Below are 22,034 nucleotides of genomic sequence, written 5' to 3'. Positions count from 1 at the left end.
AAAAAAAAAAAAAAAAAAGACAAAAGACCAAAAAATAAAATAAAATAAAAATAAATAAATAAATATTTTAAAATGTTGTGTGGTCCTTCGTGATAAATGCTTACCTCAGGCCCTACACGTGTTAGGAGTATGTTTGCTTCTAGGATGTGCTGTAGCTGCTCTCCTACCCTGCCTTTAGCTTCCACTCCTCCCACTTCTTGATTGGTTTTAATAACTGCAAAGAACATCCTGTGCCTGAAGAAACTTAAAAGGAGAGATTCATAGAGAACAGCTCCAGTGTGAACCTGATACAGTCTATATTTCCAAAGTCTGCAGTGACCCTCTATGGGATGCTCTCTATACCAAGATGCCCAACCATATCATACAGACAGACACAGCAGCCAGACCAATTCTTTTTAAATGTAAAATAGATGATACCAATCTCTTGCTCAAAACCTCCCAATGCCTTCTCATGGTATCAAATAAAAAGTTCTTTCCATGGCCGCTCAACCCCATCTAGTTTGTCCTGGTCCCATTTTGGGCCTCTTAGATGAAATCTTACCTATCCTCCCTTCTTCTCACTCCTCACCAGGATATTGGACTTTGTGAAATTCCCCAAAAACACTATGCTCCTGCTGCAGGAGTTTGCATTTGACATTCCTTTCACATTTTTCCTCCTGGTGGATCACTTCCTAGTTTCATTTCAAATTTCTGTTTACATCCATTTCTTTCAGGAAGGACTTCCCGGACACTCTATCTAAATATGCCTCAAAAATACAAAGAGAAATATATTATTTTTATAAAATATATTACTACCTCACATTGTATTACATGTATTTGTACTTGTTTATTTATTTGTACTTGTTTATTGACAGAATGTCCTATTAAAATGTAAGCTCCATGAGGACAGGTAGTTTGTTTAGTTCATATTTATATCCCTAAAACCTAGAAGATGGCTTCATATGGCTTCACATAATAGGTATTCAGTAAATGTTTATTAACATTTCACCCACATACTTCTTAGTCACAGAGGTGCCCACGGAAACATAAGTGCATATAAATGTGGGTGACCCTCTGTTATATGCATCTGTTACCATAGGCACATCCACAGCTATGACAGTCAGAACACCAGAAGCATTTTAACAATGGAAAATCCCTAACTTATGGCTAAGGGTTCAGACATTGTGATATCACAGGATCCTATTATTAGAGAATAAAGGATTTCTTTCTGTTGGTTTCATCAAACTCAGCATCAATAAAACAAAAAGAATTTGCTTCTAGAATTGGAGTTTGAGGGGGTTAAAAAAACCCTTAAAAAAGTACCTTTTGGAGTGGGATTTTTAATAGGCATAGGATCAGCGTCAGAGGATTTTACTTTGCATTTGGTACCATTCTGTACTCTTTAAATTGTTTTATCCCTGTGCATTATTCCTTATTGAAATTAAAAGAAAGTTAACTATAAGATAAAATATTTAATGTATTCTGGATATATATATATTAAATTTTTTAAAAACTGCTTCTCTCATTTTTCCCTTACATGTTTGTTTATTTATTTATTTATTTTTGTCTTTTTAGGAACACACCCGCGATGTATGGAAGTTTCCAGGCTAGTAATCAAATCAGAGCTGTAGCTGCCAGCCTACACCACAGCCACAGTCATGCAGGATCAAGCCATGTCTGTGACCTACAGCACAGCTTATGGCAACACTGGATCCTTAACCCCATGAGCAAGGCCAGGGATTGAACCTGCATCCTCACGGATGCTAGTCAGATTTGTTTCACTTAACCACGATGGGAACTCGCCCCCTCACATGTTTAGTAGCATCTTCTTACCTTTTTATTTAACAAAAGGGCTCTAACTCTCTTGAAATATCAGAGTTCATTTTTAATTCACTAAGTCTTTGAAGGAAGTTATACATCTTTCTTCTCTTTGCAAGATCAAATACTATATATTTACTTACTTGCTCCTAATTTAAGACTATGTCTTCACAGATTATCTAATCAAAAAATGCAAATACATCTTCATAGTTAATTACAAAGAAAAAGTTTTAACCAGTAATATATTCCAAATACCTTGCATTTGCATGGGAAAAAAAGACTACAAGATTTATCATTAATGAATGACTTTTACAAATTTACACTAATTAACCCAAAAGAAAACAGAGTAAGTTAATAATGATTATAAAAATAGTCATTTCATGTGAGAGATTTGTCTAGATTAAAACTTAATAAGTATAAACCTTCCAATGAAAAGAATCAAATGTAAAATTATTTTTAATTTATTCTGTGTGTATTACAAGCACTAAACTCTTTTTATTTTATTGTTTAATTGAAATATAGTTGATTTACAATATCATTTTAGTTTCTTGTGTACAATGTAGCGATTCAATATTTTTATAGATTATACTCCATTTAAGTTACTACAAAATAATGGATATAGTTCCCTGTGCTGTACAATATATCCCTGTTACTTAATTTTATACATAGTTATCTGCATACATCTCCTAACCCCATACCTCTATCTCTCCCCTCCCCCGCTTCCCAATGGTAACGAATAGTTTTTTCTCTTTATCTGTGAGTCTGTTTCTGTTTTGTTATACACGTTCATTTGTTTTATATTTTAGAGTCCACATATAAGTGATAAAGTATTTATCTGTCTGACTTATTTCACTAAGTATAATATTCTCTAGGTACATCCACGTGTGAAACACTGTTTACCCTAATTTTTCTAACAGATTTAATTTTTTAAAAGTACTTTATCCCAGAGTTCCTGCTGAGATGCAGTGGGCTAAGAATCAGACTGCTGTGGCTCAAGTCACTGTGGAGGCATGGGTTCAATCCCCAGCCCAGCTCAGTGGGTTAAAGAATCCAGCATTGCTATAGGAGCAGCTTGGATTCAATCCCTGGCCCCAGGAACTTCCATATATCATGGGATGCAAATATTTAAAAAAAATTTTTTTTAAATACTTTATCCCATTCTTGCAAGCCAACAAGATATGTACATATGTATGTATATGTGTGTATAATGGTATGCAAATGAATAGTAAAGAATAGAAAAGATGCTCATGAAATATTCCTGGGGAGGGGAATGGAGGTAAAAAAAAAAATAAAGGAAGGTTTCAACATCTGACTATAGGTCTCTATAGTTTGATCATTAACAATGAGATATATTTACAATTTGTGTAACATGGTTGTGGTGTGTGCATTAATGACTAGTGTTTTAGAGTAAGTAAAACTAAAATTTCCAAAAAAATAAATCATTTTATGGCATTGAGAGCATAGTATTTAAACAAATATCATGAAAAATATTGAATATTGAAAAAAATTTCTCAAAAATTAATTAACAATCTTCTAATGTTCCTATCATTATGCCTAGATTTCTACAGTACAGATTGCACCCAAAGTATGGTTCATCCTTATTCCATTATGTCAATAAATACGGCAAAATTAAACTGATTTCTATAATCTTATGATATTATAATTCTTATCTACTTAAGAGACTATGGCTGGAGAGGAGAAGGAGGCAAATAAGATACAAATTTATGTATTTTTACTATATTTCTAATGTATTGATTTTTCAGGTGAAAAAGGTGTATCTCATTTCCTCATTATCTCTTCTATTTTTCTAAATGGTAGAGAATTTTAAGGGAGATGATAAAAGTGCCTGATTGGTTGCTGCCTTCCAAATCCATGACCCACTTCCTGAAATCTTGCTGATGGGCTCTCGTGTGGAACATTTCCCATCAGTAGTTGAAATTACCTTTCGGAACTTCCAACATGTTTCAGAATCTTAGGATGAATAATTAATGCAACTGCACTCACAGACCTTTGTAATGAGCACATATTTTATAAGTAAATAACTAATGTTCAATACCAAATGAATACCAATGGAATTGAGATTTCTGGGAAGCAAGCTTGGTGCTTTGTGTGAAGCTTGAAACTGACCCTGATAGGCCAATATTCACAAACTTCCACTTTTATTAGGTGGTTTCTAGACCCATTTACTGAGTGTGTCAGTTTAATCCTCCTACTGTCAAATGAATATTGTTTGTGGCTCATGAAAGAGAATGGAATTAGCTGTATCGTTTAACCACCGGAAGCCATGATAACTGATAAGCTGGCCATAAATTTATTCTTTTTAACCATTGAATTTTACATTCATTACTCTGCACCTGAAGGCAGTTTTTCTTCTCCTTTCCTGTATTTGTGTCAGTCTTTTCTACCTTGTGAATCATCTCTATATTCATAGAGGATATCACATGAATCAAAAGTTTGTGTGTAGATAAAGTAGTTCACCCTCATATGTTTACATGACTTTGAAGTATTTTTCCATTTAATTTAACATTTTCTTAACAGTCAGACTTTATAAAACCTAATTTAAAGACCCTGCATTTCATTAAAGCACATTACTAAGAATATTCAAAGAATTGACCATTTTCCCTGGTAAATACCCAAGAAACTGTACTTTCTGAATTACTTCTGTTTTCACAAGTTTTCTTACTTTTTTCACAGGAAACTATTTCAAATGATCATAAGAATGTTAATTTTTTTCTAGTCACTTAGGATATGCAATCATGTCTCATTCTCTATTTGCTTTTAGAGCCTCAAGTGAAGAGAGGCTCTTCAGATAGGATTCTGTAACATTTTACAGAAAACATCCATGAAGCACATTGGCCTAAGGCAAAGGAAGGCTACTGGTTCATGTGAAGAGTCTACTAGAAGGGCTCAAGTATCTTGAAATAGCACATTGGGACCAGCACGGTCTGAGTTCAGTCCTGGGAGAGAAGTGACAACTTCTCTGTATCTCAGTTTCCTCATATGTAATTAAGAATAATTATTTCTTAGACCTGTTTTTAAAATTGAGTTAAACAATGCATTTAAAGTGCATGACACACAGCAAAGGCTCAATTAACCCTCTGCTTGTCCAGTTACAAGCATAACATCTAAAATTCCCATGTATCATCTCTCAGAAAGGATTGCTGTGGATTTTATTGTGCAGCATCTTAACATTAAGGCAACGATGCTCTGGTCACCCTGCTTTCCCTTTATACTTTTCCTTCATGGCATTTATCACAACTGCAATTAATTACTCTTTAAGTATAATGTCTATCTTTTCTGCTAAGCTGTGACTCTACGAGGGCCATGTACATTTCTGTCTTCCTTCATTGCAACCTCAGAACAGAGCACAGGTACCAGTGTTTAATTGGTGCTCATTGAATGAATAATGTCCAAGTCTTGTCCTCTAAACTCTCTAAGGTCAACTGCCTTTTACGTGAATCATGGATGACAACTACTGGCACATTTCATGATGAAATATACAATGAAAAATAAGAGAATTTCCAAGACAAAAAAAGAAAAACCAACAGGAATTTTTACCAATACATAACCAAAATAAAGTTCAGCATTTTCGTGTGTTTCAGAGAACATGCTATCAAAGGGTTAATAGCATCACATAACACTGTTGGTCACTTTCAAAAAATATACTGATTCTACTTCAATTATTCTTCAGCTATTCATGTGTGTAGGTTTTGCTGAAAAGATCAATTGGTAATGATCTTTCTATAAGAAGAACATAAACATCATTCTTTGATTTGTTGCTAGAGCTGCTATTTGCAGAGCCTGAGGCTGCTGAAGACTTTACTTTAAACTCAAGGTTTACCTGACACCTTTACTAAAGAAGGGGAAAATATTTATTAGCATTCCATTCTGTGAATTGTCTACCCACTGCCATTATTTATATTAAAGCCATATTAATCCATTAAAAATGAATTGTTTCAAAAATCATGATTAAGGTTCTCTCCCAAAAAAGCAGCAAACATGTAAAGTACTGACTTCCACAGAGCCCACAGCAATGTGCATTTCATTTTCAATGCATTTTAAGTGAAAATTCTAAAACTGTGATAGAAGGCTGGCCACTCTATCTAGTTAGGAAAGGACTAAACTGCTAGGCAAACTTTTTATACATAAGAAGGAATGACATGGAGAGATATTGGCCAGAATAGCAACGATGAAAACTGTTCAGTAAAAGAATTCACAGTAGTTAGACTCACTAGAACCAGAAGATTAATTTAAAGATATAATTACATAGTGACAGATTAATCTTAAATATTCCATAAGGCTTTTAATTAGTAGGTCTTTACAACATGCCATACACTTTACTAAACACTAACTTTTTTTCCACTTAATTCCTATCTTTAGAATGACCCTACAATGTAATAATAATTTTGTGTATTCACTGGATAAACAGATGGAAGCCTTGTTAACAAGTTAAAAAAAATTAAAAAAAAAAAAAACTAGGACCTTAACTGAAGCTCTTTCCTAAATTTCTGGTTCTTAATTGCTATGCTGTGCTCACTATTTAAGCCCAAACTGAGAAGCATTACTACTTGTGCATGTCAGGGTCTCTCAAGCTTTGTGGTGCACTAGTCATATCTTGGGCCCAATAAGTTTTGGTTGTAGGGGCCTTCTTGCAAATTTTTTAAGATATTCGGCAGATCTCTCACCACTACCCACTAGATGCCAGTTGCACTAACATCCCCAGTCATGACCACACAAAATGACTTCAGACATTGCCACATGTCATATGGGGGAAGGGGTGGGATGGCCCTTTGTTCAGAAACGCTGGTGTATATGAAGGCTACTGAAATTTGCATATGATTTATATATCTTATTAATCTGATTATGTATTATCTCTGCCTATGTCCTGAAACATTTGAAAAATAAATAAAAGTAATGTGGGAGTCCAAAATACCATTTTCACTCCTAGTAAAATTATTATTGGAGAAAAAGGCTCATATGTGCCGACCTGTGGAGCTTCCTAATGTTAAACCTAGAATTAAACACACACCCTCGACATGTTACAGGGAGCCGAAGAAAACCACAGGCTTGCCCACCAAAGGAAAATTAAAGAGTAGGGAATAAATGTAAACTTGAACACAAAGACTTCACTCAAAATCTTCCCCAGTAATGTCTCAAAAATCACCAAAAATATCTCATAGGTGCCCAGGAACAAGTTGACTTGTTTCTGAGCCACCATTTTTGCAGCCCACACCTTCTGTAAAAATGAGCAGGGTTCTCATACACATAGAAGCCCAGACCCTCACAGCACCAGGGCGAATGGATGCTGTACATCTCAGTCAAGGAGAGAGTAACTTAAAAGTTATTATATAAGTATGCGGCCCTTTTTTCCTGGGTGCCCAATCAGCCTAGCTTGCGCCCAAAGTATCACCACACCTTTGTAACATGGCTCTTCTTTCAACTTCCCTCCCTGGGGCTCTGAACCAGCTCCATAAACCAGTCAGGGAAACAAGCTTCACTCCATCACCTCCACAGTCATCATAACTTAGTCTCTCCTTACTGAGAATCCGTGGAAGATGACACTCTGTTCCCTTTCAGTCACCAATCTCACCTCCAAAAGCCTTCATATTACATTAGTTTTACAGATAAATTAACCATCAGTTCACAAGCAACCACATTCTGAATCTTATTTTCTGTACTATGAAACATAGCAAACACTTCCAAAAGTGTGCACTATTCAAAATTCATTCTCAGTAATTCAACAATAGCCATGAAGCCTTTGCTGCACAGCAGCATTAAGCAAGAGCCCTGATGCCAAGACTTCCACTGACTAGTATTCCAGGGTTAACCACACTCTTGTTTACATCATGACATACAAGGCGGGAAGGTTGTGCTCAATATAAACAGCTGTGTGCTTTTTCACAATCTTGGAAGATGATGTGAGAATTGTCAGGACACTTAGCAATTCAGACCTCTCATTATACATGCTGACTCCTCAAAAGGGTGACTTTAAACACTATCTCAGCCTCAGGCAGATCAAATCACAAGAAAGACAATGGAGTTCTAGATAATGCCCTACCATCAATTGCCTAAAGAAGTGAAACCCAGCTGATGGCATGAGTTTCTGCCCACAGATGCCTTTGAGGAATTAAACAATATTGTTTTTAGCAACGACAGTTGTAATGAGCCTCCCCTTCTCAAACTTTTAGAAATTGTTATCCAAAAGCAGTCACCAGAAGCGCTATCTGGCAGCTTAGCAATGATTTTGCTATTATTTACTTAAAATGTATACCCTGACCATGTTTCTTAAATAATTTGAAACATGCCTATATATGGCTAATAATGAAAAATAAACATGAATTCACACAACAGGAGAAAAGAAGTTGTTCTGCAACCAAGCACTAATTTAGGCCCTGAGTTTCCTGGCAGTTGCTGAAATAAAAGGAAAAGTGATTTATCACTTACCCCTGACCAACCTTGAGTAATTTTCCCAGAAGTATGTATGTGAATAATGTTCAGTTACATGAATGTACTTAAAAAGCAGTTCTACAAAAGATACAGAAAAGACTTTATAATACCATTTCTTTAAATGAAAAAAATAGGAGTTCCTATCGTGCTCAGTGGCTAATGAATCTGACTAGGAACCATGAGGTTGCTGGTTTGATCCCTGGCCTCACTCAGTGGTTTAAGGATCTGTGGTTGCCGTGAGCTGTGGTGTAGGTTGCGGAGACGGCTGGGATCCTGCATTGTTGTGGCTCTGGCGTAGGCCAGCAGCTGCAGCTCCGATGAGACCCCTAGCATGGGAACCTCCATATGACGGCAGTGTGGCCCTAGAAAAAACAAACAAAAAAAAAAAGACAAAAAAATAAATAAATAATTGGAAAAAAATACTTTCTTACGTGTGTTGTCATTCAATTTTTAAGCAATAACAGAGATTAAAGAAATAGAGAATATAACAGAACAGTCTTGTCTTTTAAAATATCAACCATTTTACCTATGCTTTTGACAGGAGTTGGCAATCGTTTCAAGGAAGGGCTTTCAAATTAAGGCCTAATGGATAGATATTCTGTTTTAATTTAAACAACTAAGTGTGTTTGTATGCATAAGTGATATATATAGTATGTGCGATGGAGATACACCACTACACATATAGATACTTGATATAAAATACATACTTCATTTGTATGTATAGGAGACAGAAACAGGGCTGATATTGTTTCTAAAATTAATGAGCCTGACTTGCTCACAGCTGGGCAGAAAAGCATTAAAATTTTTGTAAATGTTGGAGTTCCCGTTGTGGCTCAGCAAGTTAATCTGACACAGTCCCCTTGAGGATGTGGGTTCAATCCCTGGCTTCAGTGGGTTAAGGATCCAGTGTTGCCACAAGCTGTGATGTAGGTCACAGAGTCAGATCCAGTGTCGCTGTGGTGTAGGCCTCAGCTGCAGCTCCAATTAGACTGATAGCCCAGGAACTTCCATAAGGCACAGGTGCAGCTGTGAAAAGAAAAGAAAAAAAATTTGTAAATGTAGGCTTAAAGGGCATCCATAAAAAGAGTCAAACTATAATCAAAGAAAAAGTGTAATTATGCAGTTCCCATGGTGGCACAGTGGCAACGAATCCGACTAGGAACCATGAGGTTGTGGGTTTGATCCCTGGCCTTGCTCAGTGGGTTAAGGATTGGTGTGAGCTGTGGTGTAGGTCACAGACGCGGCTCAGATCCTGTGTTGCTGTGGCTGTAGTGTAGGCCGGCAGCTGGAGCTCAGATTGGACCCCAAGCCTGGGAATCTCCATATGCCCCATGGGTGAGGCCCTAAAAAGCAAAAAAAAAAAAAAAAAAAAAAAAAAAAGCGTAATTACCTTTAAATGCCTTAATAGTTTAAAACCTCAGAGCTTCACATTCTAAATCATGGAAGAAAAAAAAATTTGACCCAGAAAAAATAATCATAGGTAGAATGACCTACCAGAAAAGGCTGCCTCTGACTTGCTGGATTGAGTTCTTTTACTGGTTGTGTAAGGAAACACCAAGAACTGTCATATTTATTATCTTGGTTTAATGGGTAGAATACAATCCCTTAAGTAAGAAGCCTTTGTTCTCATCCTAGCCTCATCACTGCCCAGTGAGAGTTTGGACAGATCACCAGACCCTTCAAAGCCTTAGCTCTCTCATCTGTAAAACAGAGATAATGATTGTATCTACTACATAGAATTGTCTCAGAATGTGTGGGAGGCATAATAACCACTCTCAAAGTTGTCCACCTCCTTACCCCTGGAATGTGTGACTGTTACCTCATATGGCAAAGGGACTTTGCAGATGCAATTAAGTTAAGGACCTTGAGATGGGGAGACTACTTTGTGTTACCATGGAGGATCCAGTCTAATCACAACATCCTTTACAGTCAGGGAAAGAGCTGTGATAATGTCATCAAAGGTCAGTTGATGTGATCACTGGCTTTAAAGATGGAGGAAGAGGCCATGGGCCAAGGAATGCAGAAGAGCCTCTAGAATTTGAAAAAGGCAAAGGAACAAATTCTCCCCTGAAGCCTCCAGAAAGAACAGTATCCTGCCAATAACTTCATTTTAGCCCAGTGAAACCTATTTAGACTTTTGACCTCCCAAATTTTAAGATAAAAAATATTGTGGAGTTTTTAAGCCACTAAGTTTGTAGAAATTTGTCTGCAGAAACCATAAGAAACTAACCTGGAATTAAATGAGAAAATACATACCAAATGTTAGTACAATGCCTGACATACTGAATGGTCAATAAACATGGTTAACACGATAATGATGGATGATGAAGATGCATATTTTTGTTCTGCTAATAATTTCCAGAAAGTTTACCTATTAGGATAAATTGCATGAAACTGCCAATATTCGATCATTTTTATAGGTCCAACCTAATACTTCTAAGCCTACCTTGCTCCTAGACCAAAGCAATTATAAATCCACGTGGGACCCTTCAACAAAACCCTCATGCAAGAGACAGAGGTCTCAAGCAGCACAGCTGCAAAAGTAGAGCCTTCTTGAGCCCACATTCCTTTGTGGGAGACAGTGAGAAGCAGAGCCCCCCACAGTCATGTTAGACTAGTAGCATGACTGAGAAATAAATTTCATGCATGGTAAGCCACGGAGACTTTGAAATTATTTGTTACCATAACTTGGCCTCTCCTACTCTGATCAATAAAAAGAAATTATATATATTTAACAATTTCATGATTCTTATTATAATTAGTAATTAGCTGTCCTTATCCTTATAAAAACAATGATTTTCAAAATAATTTGAAAGAAATTGTTTTGGAGAGAATATTGGGGACATAATGAAATAGCAAGGAAAAAAACTGAAGCATCGGATATTATAAATGAAATAACAGTCATCAGAAATAAAGTTAGACAAAAATTGAGATTTATGCCACTGGTTTATAACACTCATAGGAAGAAAAGCAATATTCTAGGTTTCATAGTGCCAGAGAACAGACATTCTTGTTCAACATTAATGGATAGTGTATGTTATTACACACTATTATTGCTTGTATTAGAATTCTAGACAGATGTTCACCAGCTGACAACATAACTCTTTGAGAATTTCAAATAGAGAGAGACCATCTGAGATATTAGACTGTGAAAATAACATTCACCATCAGTGCTTCTCAACCTTTAATGTGAATAAGAATCACATAGGGATTTGGTGGTAAATGCAGATTCCTAAGCTCTGCCTCCAACTATTTATATACATATGTCTAAGAAACCCCCCCAAGTGCTAATTTTAGCAAACATCCCAGGTGAGTCTGATGCAAGTGGTTTAAGTGCTAAACTTTTGGAGGAAAGTATGTGCTAATCATTATAAGCCAGTTAGTAACTGGCTCAAACATAAATAAAAAACACCCTCCCCACACATATTCCAATGATTGCCTTTTTCCCTTTAAATTTGTCTTATGAGGTTTTTGTTTTTGTTTTGTCAGTGCTGGGGAATCTCTATTTTTTATTTTTATTTTTCTATAAAATTTGTGCATATTTAAAGTGTACAATATGATGTCTTGATATGTACACAGTAGGAAAAGATCACTATAGTCCTACTAATGGAAATATTTATCACCTCAGAATTATCTTTTTTAATGTAGTAAGAATACTAAGATCAACCCTCTTAAATTTCAAGTATATAGTGCAGTATTAGATTTAATTTTATTATATTGGAAATGTTTTTCTCCCTTTATATATTTTACATATTTTTCTTATACTAATATTTACATAATTCTTCCAGTAGCTTGAATGTTTACTTTGTTGCAATAATCAAAAATACTTTTTCTAACAAGTATATATTTCTATGAGGATGTGTTACTTTAATTTTTAGTATTAGTGACATCATATTTTAAAGTCTTAGTACCTTCTCAATTAGAACAACCTATGAAAATTGTTAAAAGGATTAAATGAGGCATCTATGCAATTAGAAGAGTGCTTAGAATATCGTAAGCCCCGGAGTTCCCGTGGTGGCTCAGTGGTTAACGAATCCGACTAAGAACCATGAGGTTGCGGGTTCAATCCCTGGCCTTGCTCAGTGGGTTAAGGATCCAGCGTTGCCATGAGCTGTGGTGTAGGTTGCAGACGCGGCTCGGATCCTGTGTTGCTGTGGCTCTGGTGTAGGCCGGAGGCTACAGATCCGATTGGACCCCTAGCCTGGGAACCTCCATATGCCGCTGAAGTGGCCCAAGAAATGGCAAAAAAAAAAAAAAAAGACAAAAAAAAAAAAAAAGGAATATAGTAAGCCTCAATAACGTTAGCTACTATTCAGTAGAACATAAGTCTCATGAGACCAGAGATTCCCTTTTTATTCATTGCTGTAATTTTTTTCCAACACATAAAGGACATGATAAATATTTGTTGGATGGATGGATGAGAAAGACTATGAAAACTGATGTTATTACTATCACCTGCTTAGGTTTACACCATCCAAAAGCTCAAGGATTAAAACCTCTCACCTGTTGATAGTTTCAGATGATTTTACGATCTTCCCTTCTTTGCCTGCCTCACCCTCATTCTCACATTTTTACCACCACTACCCAAAATATATAGTCCTCCTGGTTTCTAATTCTGAAAGGACAATATTTCAGAGTTGCCTCCATCTAGAATTCCCTGAAGTGGAATGACTCTTGCTTCAACCCAAGGCTGCTCAGCAGAACAGGATCTGGCAATAGAGGCTGAGAACCACTCGGGCAGCTGGGGAGCCTCAGGTATGCCAGCAATCCATTAGGTCCTCTGATCACTACATTTCAGCCATTCTGTGGAAGTTAACAGTCTCCTGTGTCAGGACACACAAGATGCTCAAACATGAGTGATGGGCTGCTGCAACCCATCGTGACAACATCATGTGTCAACAAGTATCTTTGTGCTAATGAGAGGACGTGACCCACTTTCATCCAATTATTTCCTAGTGCCTTTAGGGGGGGTTTCTTCCTTACAACTGTGGATCTTTGAAACTATCCAAGACATGAGAACAGGGCTTCTCATCGAGGTTGTGTATTTCAAAGTTCACTATTACATAGCTTTTACAATCACCCAAGCAAACATACGATGAAACCAATACAATTAAATTGTGAGAAAGAGAAAACATTTTAAGTCTTTACAATCTTCTAAAGATGCCATGCAGCTGGGTTAAAGACTTTGATGAAAAAAATTTATCAACCTTTCAAAAATCAAATCATATGAATGCTATCAAACACTGCGACACACTGTCCGAACAAGGAAATCTTGACTCACAAGTTACAACACATCTGCTAGTGATTATTACGATGATTTTATTCCCTAATTTTGAATAATGGTTGTGTTCCTACCTTTTAAACCACACAGACATACATTGTACATGACGTTAATGTTACATTTGTTTCTCATTATATGCGTTTCTCATTAACAACTAATTAGTCTTGATTTTTCCCTTTAAATTATATAGTATTAAAAGAAATAGACCTTAAAAAATGTCAACAGCAGTCAGAGTGAACTCAATATTAAAGAAACTAACAGTGCTGGCCTACAGTTAACCTTGCAAGCAAGAGTAAAAATTGACCAAATTGTATGTTGAAATTAACCAAAAAAGAGAGTGAAAAAAAAATATCAGTTTACATACTAAATTTTCCTTTGTGAAACAGTTTATATTAGATTTGAACCACCGAATTTTTTTTATTCCTCTTTCTTCTCACAATTGGAGATCTGGGTAATGTATGTTTCTTGAACAAAAAAGAAAAAAGAAAAAGAGGAGGAAAAGGAAAAAATTGCCTTCCATAAATTACACTACATGAGAAAAAATTTTAAGTAATTAAAATATTATTATTAAAATTGAAAACATCAACTTCCAGATGGAAACATCCTAATGAAGTTGAAGGCAATTCTAAACAATATGCTATATGAAAAAAAATTGAAGGAGAAAATTCTTTTCCTTTTTTCTTTGTTATAAATTCTAAAATGTGACATGTCACTTGTTAGAAATAAAGATTATAACATTCATCCCATCATTAACTCCAATACCTGACTGCACTGAATTTTAAAATAGCAGGGGATCCCAATGATGCCATGTCTAGTCCATTAATAATTTTAAATAAGTCTTAAAATTGTCCTAATTATTTGACTAGAAGCTGAGCACGCCTAATTGCTTACCCAGCCAGCAACACCACATCACGGGAAGAGATGCCCATAGCTGTAGGCTTCCTGCAGCGTGAGGAGGTACAAATTCCGCACGTCCCCAGACTTCACCTACCCGTCAAGGGTTCACGGTAAAACAGTCCTGACGTTGACGTCTCAAAGACCCAACAGCTGAAACCACCTTAACAAGGTATTAACACTGCAACACGCTTCATAAACTGTTACCAGCTGGAACGTGGGGGTGAGCGGAGTGAGGCCTGGGAGAAAGAGACTGGGGAAAAGAAAGAGGTCATTTCGCAGTTGAAAGGGACAGAGAGTAAATTGAAGAAATAAATGCGGTGGGGCTGTGTGTATAACTGCTTTGTTTGGGGACAAGGTCTTATGCAGAAGAAAAGTTCAAGTCATATATGGCTCCTCGAAACACTGGAGGTATTTTACACTGCCTCTTCCACAGCATCTCAGTTTGAAATCTCAGTTGGAAAAAGTTTGTGGTGCTCTTTTTTTTCTGTTGTCTCAAAAAATTGAAAATTTCTTTAACAATGTGCTCCTAAATGTTTCATGAAGATGAAGAAAAAGAAGGAAGAAGAGGCAAAGGAGGAAGAGCAGAAGGGAGGAGAGATGACGCGGGGGTTGGGGGGGAGAGCAGGAGCGGGGAGTGGGAGAGGGGCAGCGGGGGAGGGGAGAAGAAGGCACTGGGCTTTCAAAACTTGAAGCAGCTGAACTCAAACAAAGTAGTCTTCATTCTAACCAAGATCTAAATCAGTGTTTGTCACACTATAATGTTCTTGAAAATTACCTGGAGATCTTGCTATAATGCCACTTCTGATTCGGTAGGTTTTAGAGTCTTGTTTCGGAAAAGGTCCACACTGGTGCCGATGCGGCTGGTCCGTGGACCACACGGATTAGCGATGACATAGATTCCCTGGCGTCTTAGCAGAAGTTTCTACCAGATGGATTCATTCAGACAAAAGTTGTAATCAGTCTGTTTTGCTCTAAGATATTTAAAGTAGACTTAATATTTGGCTCAACTTTGTGACTTCTCAGTTATTTCTCTTCTGTGTACTCTTGGTCATATTCTCCACGTTTCCGAGCTGCATTCCACAAGGACTATTTGATCATTGATATTTGGTTACGGTTCTGTTATGCCCTGATGTCCTACATTTATTTAATTATTGATGAAACATTCAGAAACCTATGTACTCCTCCCATTCAAGGAAGAAGTCAGTTTCACACTAGTTAGCAGGCCCCCTAACAAGCCAGCACTGGCCACAGGTAAGAAAAGCTGAGTGCAAGGTGTGATGAGGTCTCCAGAACTGAGAAGAACAGTGTATCTCACGTGGCAGAGGTCAGGTTCTGCAGACAGTGAAGATTTGAAAAAAGAAGGAATTAACTCCTACCTAGATCTCAGATGTATTGCTTTCATCCTATTTGTTTTGTTTTGAGGGTTTTTTTTTTTTTTTTTTGCACAATAGAAAAAAACTACTTAATAGTGGACATTGAGAAACACATCCTTGAATGAGAATCCCTGTTCTCAAGTCTCGGGTCATTCCAAAGATTCAGAACTGTAAGGAAGAAACACGCCTAAAGGCAGTAGGAAGTAATCGGGCAGTAACAGTGAAAAAATGAGGAACTGAGGGAAATGCAAAGAAACAAGGCTAATTCTGTATGAATCCAAATATCTAGTGTTTTCACTGAGAATAAATATCAATCCAAGTGTTCGATCAGAAGGTGTAAAAACTAGCCACTGGTCATCTGAAAAACTAGCCACTGATTTCTCAGCCATTTACACCCGTGTCACGGAGTCACAAAAGTGATGAGAGAGGTAAATTGGGGGAAGTAAACCATTGTTATTTTCACCTTCTTTATTGTTACCAAAGGTGAATGAAAGATGCTAAGAAAGCAAGCTGTTAAGAACAGGATAAGACTACATAAGAAACTAAATTTTATAAGAGTGAATAAAATAAGGAAAAAGAAACAGTCATATTAGTGAGCACAGTACACCGTGAATGCAGCATAAGCTGTTGTGATGGAATTGCTCTGCCAGGGACCAGAGAGAGGAAGAGCAGAGAATCTCAGGCAAAGGAAAGGAGGAAGAAGTGTTTCATGTGTCAGAGCTGGGATGAAGTATGATAAAACCATCAGAATAAAGGGAATGACATTTCAGAATGTTAGCATTCTGAGATATTAAAAGTGAAATCAGGAGTCAAAAATCCTGAATATTTAATCTGAAATAAAATCCGCCTATTAAGGCAAGGACTTCAATAGGAGAGGGAAAAAATAAAATCTTCCTCCCTTTGAAAAATCTTCAGCACATAAGTTAGGCAATAAAATTCTGTGAATTTTAACCAAGCTAGGTATCTTTGAGTTAAATGGCATTCATAAAAGGTGCTGAGCTACCTTCTATTAAACTTACTGAGAATGTAGAGTCCAAAGAATATCTCTTCAACACCGTCTCACTCTGAAGATACACTGTTTTCATAAATGTGGATAGCAATAGTCACTGGACCCTGTTTTATGTCTTTCTTTATATTAAAACCACAATTTAAAATACCATCACAAACGGACAACTCAAAGTCTAGGTCTAAAGCTCTACCTACTTTTGAGTGAAAGAGCATATTTTCAAACCAAAACTAATTTAAAATGTTAACTGCAAATGGATACTTACTGGGAGTTACTTTATTTTTCTCCAAGTGATATAATGTTCTCCAAAAGGTAATGCAGTAGAATAAAAAATATGTTTAGGACAAATGCATTCAGTTTTTTTAAAAACCCTTCCCTTAAAATGTATGCCTTCTCATTACTTCTTAATCCCCTTTTTCACTGGAAAACAAACGGGTTGCAGTGTTGCAAGAGAGCAGGGAGTTAAACGTCATTTAACTTTAGTCTTACAGTGCCATCTAGTGGTGATAAGTGGTAACACTAGCTAACCTTTCCAATTAAGTATAAAAATAGAAATGGCTACATTGAGAATGAGAAGTTATTTCAATGAGTGTATCCCTTTTCTGTGGAGGTGCACAAAGACCTTACCTGACTCTGTTCTACTCTGTGTGCTGTTTAGGAAATTTAGTTTTATGCTGCGCTTAGCATCCATTTACTGGCTTGTCTCTCTTGCCGCCAGAGAGACAAAAAAAAAACCATACATATAAGATCAAGGCTGTGTTTGCTCTGTGCAGGTTCTCTACCCATACCTTATATTATGAATGTACAATGTTAGTGATTCAAAACAAGTGTTCAATATGTGGTCAAATTTGTTAAAAACACACAAGCACAAAACCTGCCCAGTATCAATCTCATTTTGCTCTCAACCTCTTCATAACCAGCAGAGCAAACCTAGGTGCAGATTCACTAGCCTGGCTCTTCCCAGCCTTCCTTTTCTTAGCTTCACCATATTGCAGAAGAGCATGAAAACTGAAGGCAAATAGACCTATATTTTCTTTCTATGTCTTAAATATTATCTATGTGGCCAGAAAACACTGTTAAACCTCTTTAAGTTTTAGCTTCTTCATTGATGAAATGAGCTAGCCCCTACCTCAGAGGGTTTGAGAAGATTGAATTAAGTGATATATGAAAAGCACCAGAGTCTGGTCTGTAGAAAGTGTTTGTTTGGTAATTAGCTTCGGTAACATTCTTCCACTAGATTCACAAGCAGCCAAATATCCTACTAGTTTCCAAATATCTCATGTACATTCCAAGCCCTGTCACTTTACTCATGCTGTTCCTTTGATTGGAATACCCTTCCTTCCAGGACTGACTTTGGTCCATCCTCCTTCATGAAAACTCCCTTAACACTGATCTTCTCCCAATTTCTCCTTTCTCTGGTTTGGAGCACTTACTGGGTTCTTGAGATAGCTCACCTTGTTTTACTAATGCCCACCCTCCTCTCAGCTGGATTTTAAGCTACTGTAGGACAAGATTTCATAACTAGAGCACAACACAATTTCATCTAGTAACACTGAGTAGTCACTAGCTGTTTATAACCCTGACAACAGTTGGGAAGTAGACAAGTTCAGGTATCTGACATTACCTTAAGCAGTAGTATAAATGGCAGCCTTCACTCCAAAGGCGACCCACAGACCCACTTTATCTGAGGAAAACAGGGTTTTTAATTTTTTTTTTTTTTTTTGGTCTTTTGAGGGCTGCACCTGCGGCATATGCAGGTTCCCAGGCTAGGGGTCGAATTGGAGCTGCAGCCGCCAGCCTACACCACAGCTACAACAACTTGGTATCCGAGCCCTGTCTGCAACCCACACCACAGCTCACAGCAACACCGGATCTTTAACCCACTAAGCGAGGCCAGGGATCGAACCCTCAACATCATAGTTACTAGTTGGATTCATTAACCACTGAGCCATGACAGAAACTCCCGGGTTTTTAAATGCTTGAAAGTAAATAAAGAGTAGGGGCTTTCAAGTCATTATTAGTGGCAACTTTTCTTTCCTATCCCTCCTGGTTTCCAGGTAAATAGAACGTCCAAGAGCAGCCCTTTCATCTCTTGCCCCATTTTCCTTCCATGAATTAAAATTGCCTTTTTGATTGGCAGGTGGTGCTTATTTACTAAAATCTAGAAGGATGAAGAGCAGGGATTTTCTTTCCTACTGCCCTGAACCACTGCAAACCAGGAATCTAGGTAAATGAAACTCCCCGTTTTCAGGTACACCACCTCATGTGTCAGAGCCAATGTGTGATGAGGTAGGGGTGGAGGCAGAGGTCAATGGACCATTACAAAACCGCTTTCTTCCAAAACTTTATCAGGAAACAAAAGGTAATATTTTCAAATGTTATCTGCCCAATACAATAGGCATATGTGGATCTCTCATCTCGACTCAGGCAGTGGAAGAGTATCAAATTCGCCTTTTAAATCCTAACGAGGTGTTTCCATTACTCTTACAGCTTACATTTTGTTTTCCCCCAAAGACTTTTGAACAACAACAAAAAAATCACAACTTTAAATTAAGTTGGATACTGATGCTGCACTCACATGACTCTGCCTCACTGGCCCAGCCTGACCTCAGCCCTGATTCCAATAAAACCTTCTGAACCAAAATACGCAGTCAACCCCAAAGGTGTAGGGGGCTGATTTGACTTTTTTAAATATTGATTTAAAACATGGAGTTCCTATTGTGGCTCAGCAGAAAAAAATCCAGCTATTATCCATGAGGATGTGGGTTTGATCCCTAGCCTTGCTCAGTGGATTATAGATCTGGCGTTACTATAGCTGTAGTATAGGCCAGCCGCTGCAGCTCTGATTCGATCCCTAGCTGGGGACTTCCATATGCCATGGGTTGCAACCCTAAAAAGACCAAAAAAATGCATTAAAATGTTATCTTGATTTCTGAAGTGTTAGATGTCATCTTATACACTGTACTTGAAGCGAGTGCCTCACTCTCCTCACCCTAGTCCCAGCCACTCTGACTTAGAACTTTTTTCTCTGGGTGCTTCCTGGCAATAGAGAAGCAAAAGGCTTGGGGAAACAGGGGCGAAGACAATCAAATGATAGTGTCGCATCTCTGAGAGACAAGCATTTGGGTGCAGGATACAAGGAAGACTAGAGTCCTTCCACAGAACTGGACTGCAGGCAGGAGTTCTCATGCAACAGAGGTGGCTAAGTATGGGAGGCAGGACTGGGCTGCCAGCGGGCATCTTCTCCATCCTTTGAAAGGGCTTGTGCGCAGAACAAAGCCAATCAGAGACCAGCAGAGATAAAAGCTTGGTAGAAAGAGCACATGAATCCAGTGGTACTAAGATTCTTTCTAGTATCTGAGGTCCTAGTTCTTCTAGTGGTTCCTTCAGGCACATAAGCTAGTCCAGCTACAAAAACCTTCATATCTCCTTTATATTCAAGGTAATTTGAATTGGATTTGTTCACCTGTGTCGAAAAGAATCTTGAGCAATTCGGGGATCTCATCATTAGAGGATTTTGAGGTCTATTCTTATTTTTCCTAAATTCTTTGGTCCTGTCTGAGCCCTTAGAACCTTCAATTCCAGGATGGCAAATCCCCCACATAGAGAGCTAAGTATTGTCCTATGTCAAATAGAAGAATGTTTAATAATGTGACACATTTCCTGTGGTCCAAGTCACCAATTGTTTCCTAATATATCTGACTTGGGGAGAGGCTGTGGAATAAAAAAAAAAAATTACTACAAGGCCTTTAGAATTCCTCCCCCACATGTGCAGGAAGCTTAATAAAGCTAATAGCAGAGAAATTCTACTTTGAGTGAACCCTACTGAGAAAATTTGTCTTCATAAAATGTCAGGCACTTCACCCTACTCTCTCCAGGGAAACTGGAACTCAGAATTAATGAGGTTACAGAAACTCTTCCTCTAAGGGTTCCTGGCCATATCTGTGTTCTCTGAGTAGCTGAGTCCCTGGACCTACACAGATGACAGGGCACTCAGCCCTTATTCATCATACAACATGAAACCTGTTTTGTTTTATTTTTTAACTTATCATAAAATAAGATTGCTTGGGAATTCCCTGCTGGCATAGTAGTTAAGGATCTGGAATTGTCACTGCTGTGGCTCAGGTCAATGCTATGGCTCGGTGAACTTCCCCATGCTGTGGACCTGGCCAAAAAAAAGAAAGAAAACACAAAGGTTACTTGCAATGACACTCAGTCACTTTAAGTAGCTAGAGATCTGTACACTTTTATTTTAGAATTCTTAAACTTTGTCTGAATAGAGGGTATGGTTTTGTACTGCCCTCCACAGGTGCCCGCAGCATGGGGTCCAGGGGACTTATTCTGTGCTCAAGCTAAGCTAAGCCCTAGGGAACTTCAAAAAACACAGACTGCCCTTTGCTGGCTCAAAGTGTGAAGCCAGTAAGGGTTTATGGCAGATTCTGGGAGCATAGGACCCAGTCTAGAGAAACTGTAAGTGAGAAATGAGAGCTGCTGTGTATAACAACTTATACAACCTATACCCAGATGGTGCTATAATCCATCCTTTAATTTCTAACCAATCTGTGCATCCTGGAACCTTTATAACTGCCCCACCTGGTGGGGATCCGGGGAAGTGTTCCTTTTGCAATTTATCCAGGAAGAAGCAGGATATAATTGAAGATGTCCTAACGGGTGACAGAACCAGAGTTTAAAGTTTCTTCTCTCAACTATACAACCAAAGCAAGGCAAGTAGAACCATGGAACTTTCTGTCCAAGGGAGAACCACTCTGTTCCAATGTCAAATAAGATAGCAAAGAGCAGCAAATAACTTTGATCACAAAATGAATCATTCTGATATTCAAATGAAATTGATAAATAAATCATGCAACAGAAAGAATAATACACTCTCACACACATCCCAATTCCCTGAACCTGTGAGTGTGGCAAATTACATGGTAAAAGAGCATTTAAGTTGCAGATGGAAGTTCGCTAATCAGCTACCTTAAAATAGGGAAAGGTGCCTGAATTATCCAGGTGAGTCCAATATAATCACAAGGGTCCTTTTAGAACAGCCTTGGTGGAAAAGGATCCTGTAGTTAAACAGTGAAGGGAGGAAAAAGAGAAATTAAGCAAGCATAGGTTAGGTCATTAAAAACTTACATCTAGAAAATACCAATGTTCATGACTTTTTTTTTTTTTTTTTTTTTTTTTTGGCCATCCCTATGGCATGCAGAATTCCCCAGGCCAGGAATCA

General features: G+C 37.7%; 2 long non-coding RNA genes across 4 annotated transcripts in view; both read right to left on the bottom strand.

Annotated features, from left to right (window-relative positions):
- Positions 1-14,543, bottom strand: part of LOC106507121 (uncharacterized) — an 86,647-nt gene extending 72,104 nt beyond the window's left edge. For both annotated transcript variants that reach the window (XR_014838371.1, XR_014838372.1), the window contains exon 1: positions 14,417-14,543. This is a non-coding gene — a long non-coding RNA (uncharacterized LOC106507121). The remainder of the gene's footprint in view (positions 1-14,416) is intronic.
- Positions 14,544-17,061: 2,518 nt separating this feature from the next.
- LOC146405643 (uncharacterized) overlaps positions 17,062-22,034 on the bottom strand; it is a 96,464-nt gene continuing 91,491 nt past the window's right edge. The window contains exons 3-4 of one of the 2 annotated variants that reach the window (XR_014838370.1): positions 21,782-21,870; positions 17,062-20,966 (exon numbers count right to left, since the gene is read on the bottom strand). This is a non-coding gene — a long non-coding RNA (uncharacterized LOC146405643). The remainder of the gene's footprint in view (positions 20,967-21,781; positions 21,871-22,034) is intronic. The other variant, XR_014838369.1, reaches the window with a different exon arrangement.

The sequence above is a fragment of the Sus scrofa genome, chromosome 2 (assembly GCF_054392235.1).
Source record: "Sus scrofa isolate SSC_HxYL_T2T_F1_AM1 chromosome 2, Sscrofa_HxYL_maternal_Yorkshire_Landrace_v2.0, whole genome shotgun sequence".
Lineage (NCBI taxonomy): Eukaryota > Metazoa > Chordata > Mammalia > Artiodactyla > Suidae > Sus > Sus scrofa.
This window is presented reverse-complemented; position numbering and strand designations above follow the sequence as displayed.